General features: G+C 46.6%; 1 protein-coding gene across 1 annotated transcript in view; it reads right to left on the bottom strand.

The window, feature by feature from the left end:
* Nucleotides 1-1,162: 1,162 nt before the first annotated feature.
* Nucleotides 1,163-16,051, bottom strand: part of scyl2 (SCY1 like pseudokinase 2) — a 124,064-nt gene continuing 109,175 nt past the window's right edge. Inside the window, exon 13 of the transcript XR_012401592.1 lies at nucleotides 1,163-1,743. The gene's annotated coding sequence lies outside the window, so the exon portion shown is untranslated. The remainder of the gene's footprint in view (nucleotides 1,744-16,051) is intronic.

Below are 16,051 nucleotides of genomic sequence, written 5' to 3'. Positions count from 1 at the left end.
ATTCTATAGCATTAATTCCCCCTACTTAGACGCCTTACTTGGATATCAGCATGTGACCAATTTGTTTTAACTGCAAAGCACATTCCATGGTCCAAAAACCAAATTGCTGATTCTCTCTCTCGTTTTGCTTTCCAGAAATTCAGACTTTTGGCACCAGAGGCGGGTCAGTTTCCAGTCCAAGTCCCTCCTTATTCAGAGTTGATATTCCAACAGATCATCCTTTAAAAATCCTGCTTGGAGCCTCCCTCAAATTTATCCTTCAGGCGGTGGTGCCTAGAACCCTGCAGTTATATTTAACAGCATGGAAAAGTTTTAAAACATTCCACGCATGTTATAACATTCTGTTTCCTGATTTTTCCCTACTTACCATCTCATCTTACTAGGGATGGGAAGATTAACCGATATGTATTGATACGCGGTCATGCGCGTGCACGATGCGAGTGCATCGGTAGCGCAGCAGAGGATGAATGAAATTTTGGAAGCAAATCGAGATGCATCGGTTTTTGCGAGATGCATCGGTTTTTCCAAGATACAGCTTATATTTTTAATATAGAATGTACTTTTTATTTATTAGCAAGTGTTGTCAACCTGTTTTTGGCGCATTATTTAATCAACCTACATAAAGTATGCCTTAGCAACGGACTTGCGGATGTGTACACTTACACTACAACTCAGTGTATCAGGTGTGCGGATGAAGCTAGTGGAGCGCCCTCAGAAAGCGCGAGAAGCAAAACAAACATTTTATTCCTCACTGAGTTTTAAATCTTAAGTAGCTCTGGCAACATTATGGATTTTGCAAAAAAGATGGACGACTTTTTAGGACAGATGCAATTTGCAAAATGTGCCGCGCATCTGTAAAATACACGGGCAGTACGACTAATCTGAAATCTCACTTGAAGCGGCGCCACGGTGTTGTTGTGGAAGCATCTTCCAGTGTTCCTGCATCCCCTGTTTCCTGCTCTGCTTCAACTGTAGCTACCAGCTCCAAAAGTGGTGAGAAAAGCATTGCAAGTTTTTTCCATGCGCAACAGTTCTGCTCGCTCTACGGCAATAACGAATGCTATTGCATTGTTCATCTGCAAAGATATTCAGCCTAGTGTCACGGAGAACGAAGGTTTTAAACACCTCCTCCTGTTAATTTTTATTTATTTATATTTTTATTAGCCTGTTGTTTACAGTGATAGTGATGTTTCAAAGCAGCATAACACTGCTAGTTCACGACCTTAAGTTTTGAATATTCAGTGGCACAATATATCTTTGTAAAACTTGTTTTCATAGTTGAAAGGTTAAATCACAATTCTTGTTGTGCAATGGTAAACCTTTATGTTGAAAGATTGCAAATATATATATTTTTAATATATATTGCACTTATACATTTTGTTTATCTTGAAAATCCTTAAATAATATGTGCTATAGGTTCTAAAATGGCCCTCTACTGTAAACGGACACTCTGGCTCTGAGAGAAAAGCCAGTTTGTAAAAAAAGTCTTGGTTTTTGCTTTGTTAATAAATAATCAAACTCATTAAATGGCACAGCATCCTTTCTTACATCATCTCATAAACTTGATCTAATAAGTTAGTGCTGAATTATCTCATTGTATCGTGATATGGTTGTGAATCGTATCGTGTTGCATCGCAATATGTCACAAGTGTATCGCTAATATATCGGATCGTATTCTTTGTATCGAGATGCGTATCGGATCGGCATTATAGCTTAGATGCCCAACCCTACATCTTACATATCCTGCCTCACCATTATCAAAAAACTCCAGATCAATTCCATCAAAGGCTATTTGAGTGGAATTAAATTTTTCCACAAACTAATTTACGGTTTCCCCACACCTCACTTAGCTAATTCTTAAACTGCTCTTTTATTGAAAGGCATACAAAGAACCCACCCCACACGTCAAGACACACGACAACCCATAACACTGAAAACACTGACTAAATGCATATCCACTCTTCGCAAAGGATACGAACCAATCCACACAGCACGTACACTCGATGCTATGTTCATTTTAGCTTTCTTCTGATTTTTAAGGTGTTCAGAACTTACCATTACATCTGGGTTCAACCCAAACATTCATCCCACCGTATCCGATCTGGTAACATTAGACAACGAAAACATTTCCTTTTTCATTAAGCAAAGCAAAACTGATCAAGCTAAAAGAGGCCATTACATCTACATTTTCAACCTTCAATAACCTATTTGTCCATACCAAACACTGCTAGCACTTTCACAAATCCTGAAATCACAAGCCTCTTCCTTAGCAGACCCTCTATTCACAGACGATAGCAATAGTCCAGTCACTCGTTTTTGGTTTCAAAAGCATCTTAAATGCGTCCTCATTAAGTTCGGCTTCCCAGCAGACAATTTCTCCAGCCATTCTTTCAGAATAGGCCCAGCTACCACCGCAGCACAAAAGGGTCTATCAGAGCAGCAGATCCAAACACTCGGACGCTGGTCCTCACAGGCCTTTAAGTGCTACATTTGATCTGACTGCTCTCACATTAGAAGAGCCCAACAAATCCTTATCAAAAAAACCCTCTTAGATAAAGTTGACACCCACTAGAGCCCATCACAAAACATCTCACAACACATTCGTCATTGACAATTTACAAGGCACTTTCTTCAAACACCCTTTGCATACTATCTCGATAATGCTTGTACAGCGTCGCTCCAACTGGAATCGCACAACTTATTACGCACACCTTTATTATTAATATTAAGCATCACAGCTAGTGCAACGACCGCCCCTAAGGGAGACGCACACTTTATTACACGGCTGTTCGATCACGAAGGGGCTCACCTTCTCCAACTCCCAGAAGGCAATCTTCTCCAGCCTCATCCTTCGCCTCAGCCAGGTCCTCCGTCCCGGCCACAGGGATGAACACGGTCTCTGACCTCCCTCCTTCTTGAACATACCCCTATTTCTGCAGTCCCCATGACTGATTATTAGTCGTATTCCCCAACTTGCAGGCACGTGCACACACAGTGCTCAACCTGTGCAGTGCACATGCCCTTTTTAGTCTTGGATAGAAAGTTCCCTTCCAAAATGATCAAAAGGGCCCCCGCGACGCGACATACCCTCCGTCCCCGCTTTACAGTACGCGCGCGACAACACAGCTGATAAGAACTCGCACGACAACACCGCTATTCAGTACGCGCGCGACAACACAGCTGATAAGAACTCGCGCGACAACACCACTATTCAGTACGCGCGCGGCGACAACACCCGCTTTAGGGTTTTCCAGCTCTTTTTGATCCCCGCTTCTAGCAGCACACTCCATTTCCGCATTACTGGATCTGTAGCGACAACAGACCGCAAGGGATTATGGCCAAGCCTGGGCTGATGGGAATTGTAGTTTCCGGTACCTCCCGTTCGCTTCATTCGCCTGAGCAAATTTTCTCAGAAGACCTATAGTTTTACCGAGTCATGCGACTACGGTAATATCGAAAAAATTATTATTGCGGTATGACAGTATTTACAATACCGTTACATCCCTAATAATAAGTCATTATTATTGATCATTAGGATTCATAAACTGAGCTAATTTTGCTACGGATTATGGTGGAGAATGCGGTCGGTCATTTTAAATGTTTTATGTGAAGCAAATTTTTTCATTTCATTGTGATTCTATTGTGCGCACCAGAGTGACCAAAAGTGTGAGCAGCTGGAAGGATGCACGTCTTTCAGCCATTCACTAGCACACAGATGACTACTGTAAGTGCAACTATTAAACTGCAGTTCACTATATTTAAAATCGTTTTTGCAAAAACGCACGTCGTGCAAATTATTTAAATATCATTGCGCCTCTCGGAACAGCGACTTCCCTCAGTGCTTCTGGGATAGTTTGGCAAACCTCCAACTCTATCTGTTAAAGGTTTAACTATTGTAACTAGAGTGAGGCTAGGTACCGCCTGTTTCTCATATTTCTAGACTATATTCTCCCATGGTTTGAAACTTAGATTAGCTACCTAACGTTTGAACCTTTTTGTTCGCCGCCGAGCTTAATGATTTCAGAACTGCTGACCGGTTTCTAAATTAATGTATTTTACCGTCTGTGAAGTGAGCTGTGTTCAGTTCATGAAAGTCCTTTTTGTAAATTAAAACCGCTCCCTGAGCGCTCATTGGCTCATCACACACTTGTCTCATGCGTTGTACATCCTGTACTGTTTTCTACCCATATAGAATTTTGTAATTCTTTATACCAGTTTCCAATTTTCTCTTTTTACTCCTTCTTCCATCATAGGATGATAATATCTGTATAAGCCACCAGATACTAAGCCTATTAATAGTTTTACTTGGATTGGTTGACCCAAATTAGTAGATTTTACTAGTACTGCCTTTGTCTTCGACTTTTATAGCCTTGAGTTTGTGTGGTTAATGGTACAGGTTGTCCATTTTGCAAATCAAAAGATTGGGTTCCCCTTCGGTTGGGGAACTTCAGTGCCATGAATGGGAGGATTCGGATCAGAAGCCGCTTGTCTGGAGAGTATTGAACAGGCCAATGAATGAAATTAATTGGCAGCGTAAGCTTGCGCAGGTGTGCGGCATAGGCAATTAGCCCAGCATATAAGCGCACCTGAAGCCAGCAGACGCTATCCTTTTCGCTTCAGATCCTTTCTGAGTGAGTCGATGAGGGTTCCTCTTGCTGTTCAAGCACTTCAGAGCGAACGAGTGTGTCTCCCGGTCCAGAGTGAGTCTTCGCGGTGGCAGACAGTCGAGCTGGGTTTCTCCCTTGCCTGCGGTTCTTTGGGCCGGTCCTCCAGAGCGGTGCGTATTGTTGCAGCTTTCCTAAAAGAGCAACACAGTCGTGCAGCACGTCCTTTTCAGGATGGCGCTCCGACTGTGCGTTTCTGGATGCGGGGGTTTCCTGGCTCCGGATGATGGACACGATCACTGCATTGCATGTTTGGGGGTCCAGCATGTTAATGCGGTGCTCGCGGGCGGTACATGTCGTCATTGCGATGCCATGACCGTTGCACAGCTAAGATCGCGGCCAACTTTCGCAAGAGAGCGAGCCACCCCAGTTGCCTCCTGTTCTAAAAAAACAGCGGGCGCTCGGGCAGATCTGAGGGTTTCAGCGGGAGATAATCCGCCGCCCACGGGCTCGCGGACCTCTCGCTCCTCACGGCGCTCCATCCAAGCTTCGGGTAGTGGGAGTGATCCGTCTAACCAGATGGTAGCTCTCACACTCGCTGACACCGGAGATCAGATGTCCTCCGCGGCATCGGAGGGTGGGCTTTCATTGTCCGATGATGATCCAGACCCGCTCGCCCCCTTCGGGCTGGTGAGCGATGTCACTACGGATCCTGAAACGGACATGTTAGCCGTGCTTTCCCGGGCTGCTTCGGCCGTGGGTTGGAGATGGTTTATCCCCCAGCTCCGCGGCCGGACCGACTAGAGGGGCGTTCCCTTCTTCCCGGAGGTGCACAGTAGGCTCACGCGGTCTTGTAAAAGCACTTTTTTCTGCTCGTGCTGCGTGTCCCTCCACCCTAACCACTCTTGACGGTGGAACAGCCAGGGGCTATGTGGCGATTCCTCAGGTTGAGTGCGCGATGGCGGTAAATCCGTGCGGCGCCTCTTCTTGGCGGGGTCCGCCTTGTCTCCCATCCAAAGCCTGTAAGTTATCTACCTCCCTCGGAGCTAGAGCTTACATAGCTGCGGGCCAGGCTGCTTCCGCCTTGCATGCGATAGCCACCTACCAGCGCTACCAAGCGCAGGCGCTGGCCGAGCTGCACGAGGGTGGGTCCAACCCAGACTTACGAGCTTCGCACCGCCGCCGACTTAGCTCTTCGGATTACTGAGTCCGCTGCGTGTGCGTTGGGGAGGACGATGTCCACATTAGTGGTCCAGGAGCGCCACCCCTGGCTGATATGCGCAAAGTCGACAAAGTCCGCTTTCTTGACTTCCCCATATCCCCAGCCAGGTTCGGCGACACTGTCTGTGAATTCACCCAGGAATTCAAGGCGGTGAGAGAGCAGTTGGTGGGTGATGTCTTATCGGCGGTCCGTAGCCCGCTCCGCCCGCCGTGCCATTCATACCTGCTCCTCGCCGAAGGCGCCCGCCTACGAGAGCTGCTCCGCCCCCGCACACGCCTCCAGCGAAGCGAGCGCGTCGGGCACCTCGGAAGCAGGCAGCCCCCCTGCCCAAAACGCCGTTAAGTCCGGCAACGGACCGCGAAGCGCCCCTGGGACAGGCCATCTGGAGAAGAGGGAACTTGCTCTTTCCCCGCTGGAGGGCGGGGCCCCATTTCCAACGGCACTTTTTACTGCCATGAAAATATCATGAGAGAGCACTTTTCCACTTCCCCGGATGTGACAGCCCGAAATCTGCCAGTCTGGGACGCTATGCTTTCTAGCTTGCAGATTCGGTGCGTTTCGCCAGTGGCTCACGAGCGCTGGGAGGACGGTCTCCTTTCTCCCACCCCTCGAGCCTCCCCGGGTTCGGAGTGCGAGCAAATATCTCACCTCCAGCTCTTCCGCGGGACCCTCGTGCTTCCCGGATCAGCACACCCACTCCGCGCTGCCCAACCGCTGGTACGTCAGCGATTGTAGCGATGACTCCATTAGCGAGGGCTCTGCCTGCCTGGTTAGCGCGGGCCAGCCCCTCGCGGTGGCTCATATGCACAATCAGACTCAGTTACGCGATTCAGTTCGCGAAACGGCCCCCCAAGTTTACGGGCGTGTATTTCTCCAGGGTCAACCCCCTGTCCGCCCCTGTCTTGCGAGAGGAGATTGCTGCCCTCCTGGCGAAGTGTGCAATCGAGCCGGTTCCTCCAGCCGAGATGGAGAGTGGGTTTTACAGCCCATACTTCATCGTACCCAAAAAGAGCGGTGGGTCACGGCCAATCCTAGATCTGCGCGTTTTGAGCCGCTGTCTGCACAGGCTGCCGTTCAGAATGCTCACGCAGAGGCGCATTCTCCAATGCGTTCGTCCTCAGGATTGGTTTGCAGCCATAGACCTGAAGGACGCGTATTTCCATGTCTCCATTCTTCCACGCCACCGCCAATTTCTGCGGTTTGTGTTCGAGGGTCGAGCGTGGCAGTACAAGGTCCTCCCCTTCGGGTTCTCTCTGTCTCCGCGGGTCTTCACCAAACTCGCGGAGGGTGCCCTAGCGCCCCTTCAGCTCGCGGGCATTCGCATACTCAATTATCTCGACGACTGGCTGATTTAGCCCACTCGCGGGAGCAATTGATTATGCACAGGGACAAGGTGCTTCGGCATCTCCGCCTACTGGGGCTTCAGGTCAACCGAGAAAAGAGCAAACTCGCCCCCGTGCAGAGGATTTCTTTTCTCGGGATAGAGCTGGACTCGATCATCATGGTAGCGCACCTCTCCGAGGAACGCGCTCGCCTGTTGCTGAACTGTCTGAGGGAGCTCGACAGCAAACTAGTGGTCCCACTGAAGTTCTTTCAGAGGCTCCTGGGGCATATGGCATCCGCAGCCGCCGTCACGCCGCTCGGGTTGCTCCATATGAGACCACTTCAGCACTCAGCTGCATTGGCGCCCTCAGCCCTTGGAACGACCCCTCGTTCCTACAGGCCGGTGTGCCTCTAGGACAGGGGTCCAGCCATGTTGTTGTTTCAACAGACGCTTCCAACACGGGTTGGGGGGCCGTGTGTCGCGGGCATGCGGCTGCGGGCCTCTGGAAGGGTGCCCAGCTGCATTGGCATATCAATCGCCTAGAGCTGTTGGCAGTGTTCCTCGCTCTCCACCGCTTTTTACCGGTGCTGGAGCGGCAACACGTGCTGGTCAGGACGGACAGTATGGCGGCGGCGGCGTATATCAACCGCATGGGGGGTATGCGCTCTCGCCGCATGTCTCAGCTCGCCCGCCGTCTGCTCCTCTGGAGTCACCCGCGGCTGAATCGCTGCGCGCCATTCACGTCCTAGGCAGGCTCAATCGTGCAGCCGATGCGCTCTCACAACAGCTGTTACGCCCTGGAGAATGGAGACTCCACCCCGAGTCTGTTCAGCTGATATGGGCGCGATTCGGGGAGGCCCAGATCGATCTGTTTGCTTCCCCCGAGAACGCTCACTGCCAGTTGTTTTTTTCCTTGACCGAGGGCTCTCTCGGCACGGATGCACTGGCCCACAGCTGGCCTCGGGGCATGCGCAAGTATGCGTTTCCCCCAGTGAGCCTGCTCGCGCATTTTCTGTGCAAGATCAGGGAGGACGAGGAACAGGTTCTGCTAGTTGCGCCCCTTTGGCCCAACCGGACCTGGATATCAGAGCTCTCACTCCTCGCGACGGCCCTCCCCTGGCGGATCCCTTTGAGAGAGGACCTACTCTCTCAGGGACAGGGCACCATCTGGCACCAGGCTGGGGAGGACAGCAGGCTGTCGCCCTCCACTCTCAAGGTTTACGTGGCCGCCATCTCCGCTTATCATAGCGCGGTAGCTGGCGGCACCGTGGGAAAGCATAACCTGGTCATCCAGTTCCTTAGGGGTGCTAGGCGAATTAATCCATATCGCCCCCCTCTCATGCCCTCTTGGGATCTCGCCCTCGTTCTCACGAGTCTGCGATCCGATCCCTTTGAGCCACTCGAATCAGTATCTCTAAGATTTCTGTCCCTGAAGACAGCTCTGCTGGTTGCGTTGGCCTCCATCAAGAGGGTCGGGGACCTGGAGGCATTTTCGGTCAGTGACTCGTGCCTGGAATTCGGGCCGGATTACTCTCACGTCATCCTGAGACCCCGCCCCGGTTATGTGCCCAAGGTTCCTACCACCCCCTTTAGAGATCAGGTAGTGAACCTGCAAGCGCTGCCCCCGGAGGAGGCAGACCCAGCCCTTTCTTTACTTTGTCCAGTTCGCGCTCTGCGCATTTATGTGGACCGTACTCAGAATTTTAGACCATCTGAGCAGCTCTTTGTCTGTTATGGCGGTCGGCAGCAGGGAAGTGCCGTATCGAAACAAAGATTATCCCACTGGATTGTGGATGCCATTTCACTCGCTTATTCAAGTCGAGGTCAGCCGTGTCCCCCGGGAGTACGTGCACACTCCACGCGGAGCGTTGCATCCTCTTGGGCGCGTGCACGTGGCGCCTCTCTAACAGACATCTGTAGAGCTGCGGGCTGGGCGACACCCAAAACATTTGCAAGGTTTTACAATCTGCGAGTGGAGCCGGTTTCCTCAAGGGTATTAGGTAACCCTTTGGTGATTGAGGAGACAACTCGGTAGGGTGTTGGAACACGCTTGCTGCGCCATTCTCCCGAACACGGAGGTACGTGCGCCTTTTTATCTGTCAGTAAAGTTCCCCGTCAGGTGAGCCCTGCAGATTCCTCCGTGGCCCCCAGCACTGACTCAGCGGAGGAGTCACTTGCTGGCCCACTACGTTGTAGGTCTGCCCGCTGGTCAGCCCGCGTTTTGGGTATAGGTGCCTGCTATGCGTGATCCCCACTAGGCGATCCCATATGCTCATTCCGCCACGGTTAAGTACCCCCCCTGGGCGGACCCGTGTCTTCCCTCTCCGCTAACCACGCTTTTGCTATGAGTACTCCCCCTTTTTAGGGCTAGTCCATATGTAAATTCTGCCATCTATCCCCCCCTTGGGTAACGGATGGCCTCCGCAGCGTCCTCCCTATCGGGATTGCACGCTTCCCAACGTACTGTCGTATTTCCTAGAATTATCTAGATGCTCACGACTTCCCAAAAAATATATCTAAATCCGTAAAACTTCTGTTGAAGTAGGATAAATTAGGGCCAGGGACACGTTGGAGGACCGCGCCCCCCATGATGTGGGTGCGTCACGCTTGCTTGACTATCTCCTCATCGGGGGTGTTGGTAAGGTGCAGTCATTATGGCGCTTTCCATACTTCTCCCATTCATGGCACTGAAGTTCCCCAACCAAAGGGGAACGTTCGAGGTTACAGAAGTAACCCTTCGTTCCCCGAGGAGGGGAACGGAAGTGCCATACTCCGTCGCCATAATGACTGTCCCTTAGCTGTTTGAAAGGATCTTCAGCTTAAAAGGATAGCGTCTGCTGGCTTCAGGTGCGCTTATATGCTGGGCTAATTGCCTATGCCGCACACCGGCGCAAGCTTACGCTGCCAATTAATTTCATTCATTGGCCCGTTCAATACTCTCCAGACAAGCGGCTTCTGATCCGAATCCTCCCATTCATGGCACTTCCGTTTCCCTCCTCGGGGAACGAAGGTTTACTTCTGTAACCTCGAACGTTCATCTGTCTGACATAACTGACCCCTGCTGGAGGACACTTCAGATACCTTGGCCTTGTAACTCGGCTTGCAAACCGAAGTGAGGCATCAGCAACATTGTACTCCAAGTAGGATCAACCGTGTCAACTGGCATTCGGTCAATCTTGGTTAACTACCCTGTCATGATTCCACACGTGTGCTGCCTGAGTAAGATTGGCAACCTCACTTTTTAGGCCAGTGTTTTCCCCTAGGTTTACAGTTTTGGGGGGTGACAGCAGTAAAAAAACAACAATTATTGGTTCATTCTGTATGAAGCAGGAAGCACACCAGAAGCGCCTCTCGGCGACGCACCGCACAGCACCACTCCATGGATTTTAGAATTCTAAACAGGTTTCTATACACACACCGGCGCCGCCCAGCCACGATTCACGAAGCAGTTCATATTTCAGCCGGCCCACAGAGCGCCATCTGATTAGTTTCATGTTAAATATCATGCGAATGTGCGCATTTGGTGTGTGATAGTTTAAACTGTTATGTCTGCGCCGTGTCGCGGCGCTTCTGGTGTGCGACCTGCTTGATTGCCTGTTAAAGCGTGAAGTCATGTAGGATTTTACTTGTTGCACGTCTGTGTGGATTGTCAAGATATTCCTTCATTAAGTCGATAAACTCGATCTCAACATGTATGAAGGGCGTAAAAGCCTGCCATGTGAAAAACCGCGCCGATATTTTGGTTTGAACACGAGTAGAAGTGAGGGACTGTAACAGTGAAAATGACAGTACCCTCCCCCATGATGTCATTTAGCGGACGGAGTTGAAAACCAGACAGATCAGGCAGCATCAGAGAGTGGAGCAAAGGGCATCAAATGATCAAATGAGTATTTAAAAGAGGAAAAAAGAAAAATAGATTAAATATATTAATTTATATTAGACACACATCTGGTGCTTGTATTTACTCCTGCTATACGTCCACAACTTCACGCATTGGGTTAAATTATTCTTTACAGTATCCATGTTCAGTCCTTTACTTCCACTGTATCTTTTTAAGAAAAAGGCAGCAGCATTACAACCTGTCATTCAATCAGAAGACAAAGTTAAAGCGGAGCTGACAGCCAATCTTTCCTAGGCTCAGCAAAACTAGCAAAAATACCCCTGTATTCCTGCAAGTGCAATATTTACACAAATATTTCTTATTCAAATCTTCAGCAACGCTTTTTAACTTGTGAATTTGTTTTACATTTATTTACACCTTGACCAATTTTTGTATGACATGGCCATTAAAAATATAATGTTCCTTAACCAGATGGTTTTTCAAGTTACTTTTAAAGAGAGTTTTACTTCTTTCATGTTGTTGTAATGTTTTGAGAAAACTAGTAACGCAATAAAAAAAAATCTAAATCGTGAATAATCGATCAAACTTTATAAAAAACCTAGATTTATGTACAAAAAAGCCCTATGTACAACTGTACAAGTTAAAAATTAAAATTTATTTTTATATCTTTTTTTATCCACAAAGTGTGCAGCTTTTGTCTCTGCAGTTTGTCTCGGGCTTAATTACTTACAAAATAAAGTATACTTTTATACTTGACCTTTACTTAAGTATGCTTCTATTTCCTAAGGGTGTATATACTGACTTAACAAGATCAGTCTTGTGCAGCCAGGGGGAGTATTGCTGCTCTGACAGCCAAGTTAGGACAAAGCTAGGCATGCTCCGATCAGGATTTTTGCAGCTAATATCGAGTACCGATTTGTTGTCATGGTGATCGGCTTATACTGATCACCGATTCTAATGCTTCAAGCTTTATAATGCATTGAGCACATCTTCCTCTAAGTATGAACCTTAAGAGAAGTTCTAGCCTTACCTAAGGCCCCGTTTACAGTGGCAGTTAAATGTGACCCAATTCCGATTTTTTGCTCATTTGTGACACAGATCGGATCTGTTGTATGAACGTGCAAAGACGAACAAAATGCATGCATTTGGATATTCAAAAATCGGTTTCAGGCCTCCTTCATTTGTGGAAATAAAAAATATAGATCGGACATGTGACAATGCGACTGTCATGAAAACAGGCAGATTGAATTTATTGAGGCGTTCCGTTCTGTCCATCATTAAACTTGCGATAACGTAGTGCTTCTCCACGGTTTAATGACAGAAGGAAGAGCGTGTGTGGAGATGCCGACGCGATAAGCAACATCATAGGAAACACAGAGGAGGGAAGTGGTCAGTCGCCACAATTTGCTCCCACCAGACCCGAGATCTCTCTCGTACCCACAAATTCCTCTGAATGGTGGAGGACGTCATAAAGCATATAAACCATAAGCGCAATCTGCGATGACGGCAGCTTTGCCACCACCGCCTCAAAATCATTTTAAAGTTGGCCGAACTTTATGTTGTAACTTTTGCTTTTTGTCGCTATTAATACATGCACTGCGGGCTACACATAGAATAACTTTATTCTCTCCAACACCATTGCGCACACAGGCAAAGGCTACATCATCAACTACACACACACAAACACACATCAGGGCCATACCATTACATAAATTGCGTGGGGGTAAATCTGGACTAAACCATTCACTGCTTATACTACACTTCGCATATTTCGCAGAGCTAAAAACAAGACAATTTCTTCCATCGTGGCTAGTGTGGCACAGAAGCTAGAACCTGCCTTTATGCATGCGTGACATGGTAAATTGTATGGCAAGTGTAAACGCATGAATTGGATATGGGTCACAATAAAAACAATGTGTAAACAAACAGTCAAACAAATCAGATATAGGCAACAAATCGAAATTGGGCATCAAGACCTGACAGTGTAAACGGGGCCTAAGGCCGTACTCACACTAGGTACAGTTGCCTCGAACCGGGCCAAAGCACGCTTGTCCCCCCTCCCGTCTCCCCCGACTGCCCGCGCTCACACCATATCGGGCCTCGGCACGCTTACGTCATCGCTGCTGCGCTGTTCAGAAGCGCTCTCTATGGCAAGCCTTTTTAGCATTTAAATCTTTGTTCTGACTCCATAAATATATTTAGAGATATCTCTAATTATATTTTGACTAGTCATAATTATAATTCGACTAGTCAGAATAACAATTAGAGATATCTAAAATTGCAATTGTACTAGTACAAAATCAGATTGGAAATATCTGCAAATATATTATGACTAGTCATATTCCTCCATTGACTTCCGTTGAAAAATATTTGCAGATATCTCTAAATGAGTTTTGACTAGTCACAATTGTAATTAGAGATATCTCTAACTGAGTTTTTACTAGTCATACATTTGGAGATGTCTTTAATTCGTAATATTTAGAGATATTTACAAATATATTTGAAGATATCTCTAATTAATTTACTAATAGTCGAATTACAGTTGTAGATATCTTGAATTGGATTTTTGACGAGTCAAAACTCAGAGATATCTGCAAATATTTTTCAATGGAAGTCAATGGAGGAATATGACTAGTCATAATATATTTGGAGATATCTCCAATCTGATTTCGTACTAGTACAATTGTAATTGCAGATATCTCTAATTGTCATTCTGACAAGTCGAATTATAATAATGACTTGTCAAAATGTATAATTATATCTCTAAATATATTTATGGATAGTCAGAACAAGGTTTAAATGTTAAAACGGCTTGCCATACGGTCTCACTCAGCAGCACAGTGGAGATTTCTCTAGTTATATCCTTTCAGTCGTTTGTTATGCAGTGACATGCAGTCAAATATTTCGCCAAACAGTCCTTAGGGATGCAGGGACACACAGTCAGATATTTTACCGAACAGATCCGCCACTTTTGGCACTCATAAACAATCAAAGCTCTCGTGCTGCAGGAATGAGGAGATCTGCTGAAGGCGCTCAGCTGGCGTGCTGTGAGGGGTTTGCGTCTTTAATAAACTACGGCAGTTTGCGTTCACTGAACAGTAAGAATGATTAATAAATCCATATCAAACAGTCCCTTAAAAGTCAATTTTCGGTTTCGGGCTTTGGCGCGTTTCGCGCTCACACACAAGCGTACCGCGCCAAAGCCCAAGTGTACCGCACTCAGGCACACCTCTTCCAACCGGGCCAGGGCCGGCCAAGTGAACCGTGCTTGAGCCCGATTCAGCGCACTCACACTTCTCAAACGATCCGGGAAACGGGCCTGGGCACGGTACGGATGGCATAGTGTGAGTAGGCCCTAAGAGAATAAATGAAGGATGCTGCATATAATACCTTAAACACGTCTCTTATAACCAGGTGTGAACGTGTCATGGTCAGAAGCAGCTAAAAGATAATTCATCCATTAATTTTCCTCTGGCTTAGTCCCTTAGTTATCAGGGGTCGCCACAGCGGAATGAACCGCCACAGAAAATAATATAACACAGATTTAAAAATTGTTATGAAAAATTACAATGCAATTTGGAAACACTGCAAATGACAAAAGAAGAAATCAACATGAATCAATCGAGAACAAGTTTGAAGCGTATGTTTGATGCATAAAAATTAAAATGCACACCTATGAATCTAAATCTTCTTTACGAAAAGGAAAGAGGTCTATAAACTACTGTTTATAGCAATGAGTGTATTACAAAAATGTATACAAATAAATATTCATGTAAAAAAAATAGTTTTATTTATCTAATAGTTTCAGTCAGCTTTTAGTGAACCTGCAATATTGCCAAAACACAACTTTCAGTTGTTATATGTGTAAAAAGGCCTAAATACATGCAGGACCATTGAAATATTTTGCTGGTCACCAACTAATGACAGCAGATCACTCAGAGATAGAGGGGATTTGCACTCGCAATATCTTTACTGCTCTATTCATTTAACAGAAGAATATAAAGTAATGCTTAGAACATTACTGTGCCTCTCGTGATCTATTGTCTTGCTCATTTACTCTCGTCGCCATGATTTCCGAGTAATATAACTCATTTTTGGGGGGGGGGGGGGCCTTAAAAGATCCAAACCAGAAAATCAAATCAACTTAATATATTTAATCAAAAATTAAGTGAAATGATACATGAATGTAAAGAAAAGAAAAGAAAAAAAACCTCAAAAACTGAAGAGGGAAGGATGAACACCCGCAGTCCTGTTCTCTCGGTTTTTATCCAAAAGCACATCACAGGTAACACTCCACACCTGGTCCATAAGTCAATCTCGGCAAAACACCGCACCTGTTCAAAACTCCAGAAGAATACCAGATCATGGAACACCTCTATCTAGTGGACACTGGTTAACAAAACCTTACGATCGTCACACACTGGAGACACAATGACTGCACTTATGATAACATAATATATGCCTTCAGTGATTTCCTGAAGATAAATACCAATAAGTAACTTGACTGGAATAACTACAGCAATCGCTATCGTCTAATCTCATATGGGGTCCCAATCCCAATTCTATTTTTGTACCCCTACCCCTTCCCCCTGGCCCTTAAAACTGAGGGTAAAGGAGAAGGGTTTCTAAAATGACCCCTAAGAATGTAATCTTAGGGGACACGTTGGATACCTTGGCCTTGTAACTCGGGTTGCAAACCGCAGTGAGGCATCAGCAACATCATACTCCAAGTAGCATCTACCGTATCAACTGGTATTGGGTCAATCTTGGTTAACCCTCTGAGGTCTGAGGGTGTTTTGGGGCTCTGGAGAAGTTTTGACATGCACTGACATTTGTGTTGTTTTCAGTATCTTAAAAACATATAAATGGCTAAAGTGTGATAACACTGTGAACAGCACAAGTTGGGCTACAATAATACCTAAGCAGCATGTTCGTATGTGTTTGTGTTTTTAAGAAAGAAACGTTTATGCGTGGTTAGTAAAAAACTAAATTTTTAAAGTCACTGAAACAAGGTCGTGAAACACAGAAAGCATTTGTGCACAAGACTTTTGAGAACTGGA

The sequence above is a fragment of the Danio rerio genome, chromosome 4 (assembly GCF_049306965.1).
Source record: "Danio rerio strain Tuebingen ecotype United States chromosome 4, GRCz12tu, whole genome shotgun sequence".
Lineage (NCBI taxonomy): Eukaryota > Metazoa > Chordata > Actinopteri > Cypriniformes > Danionidae > Danio > Danio rerio.
Note: the sequence above shows the minus strand (reverse complement) of the source record. Positions and strands in the feature narration are given on the sequence as shown.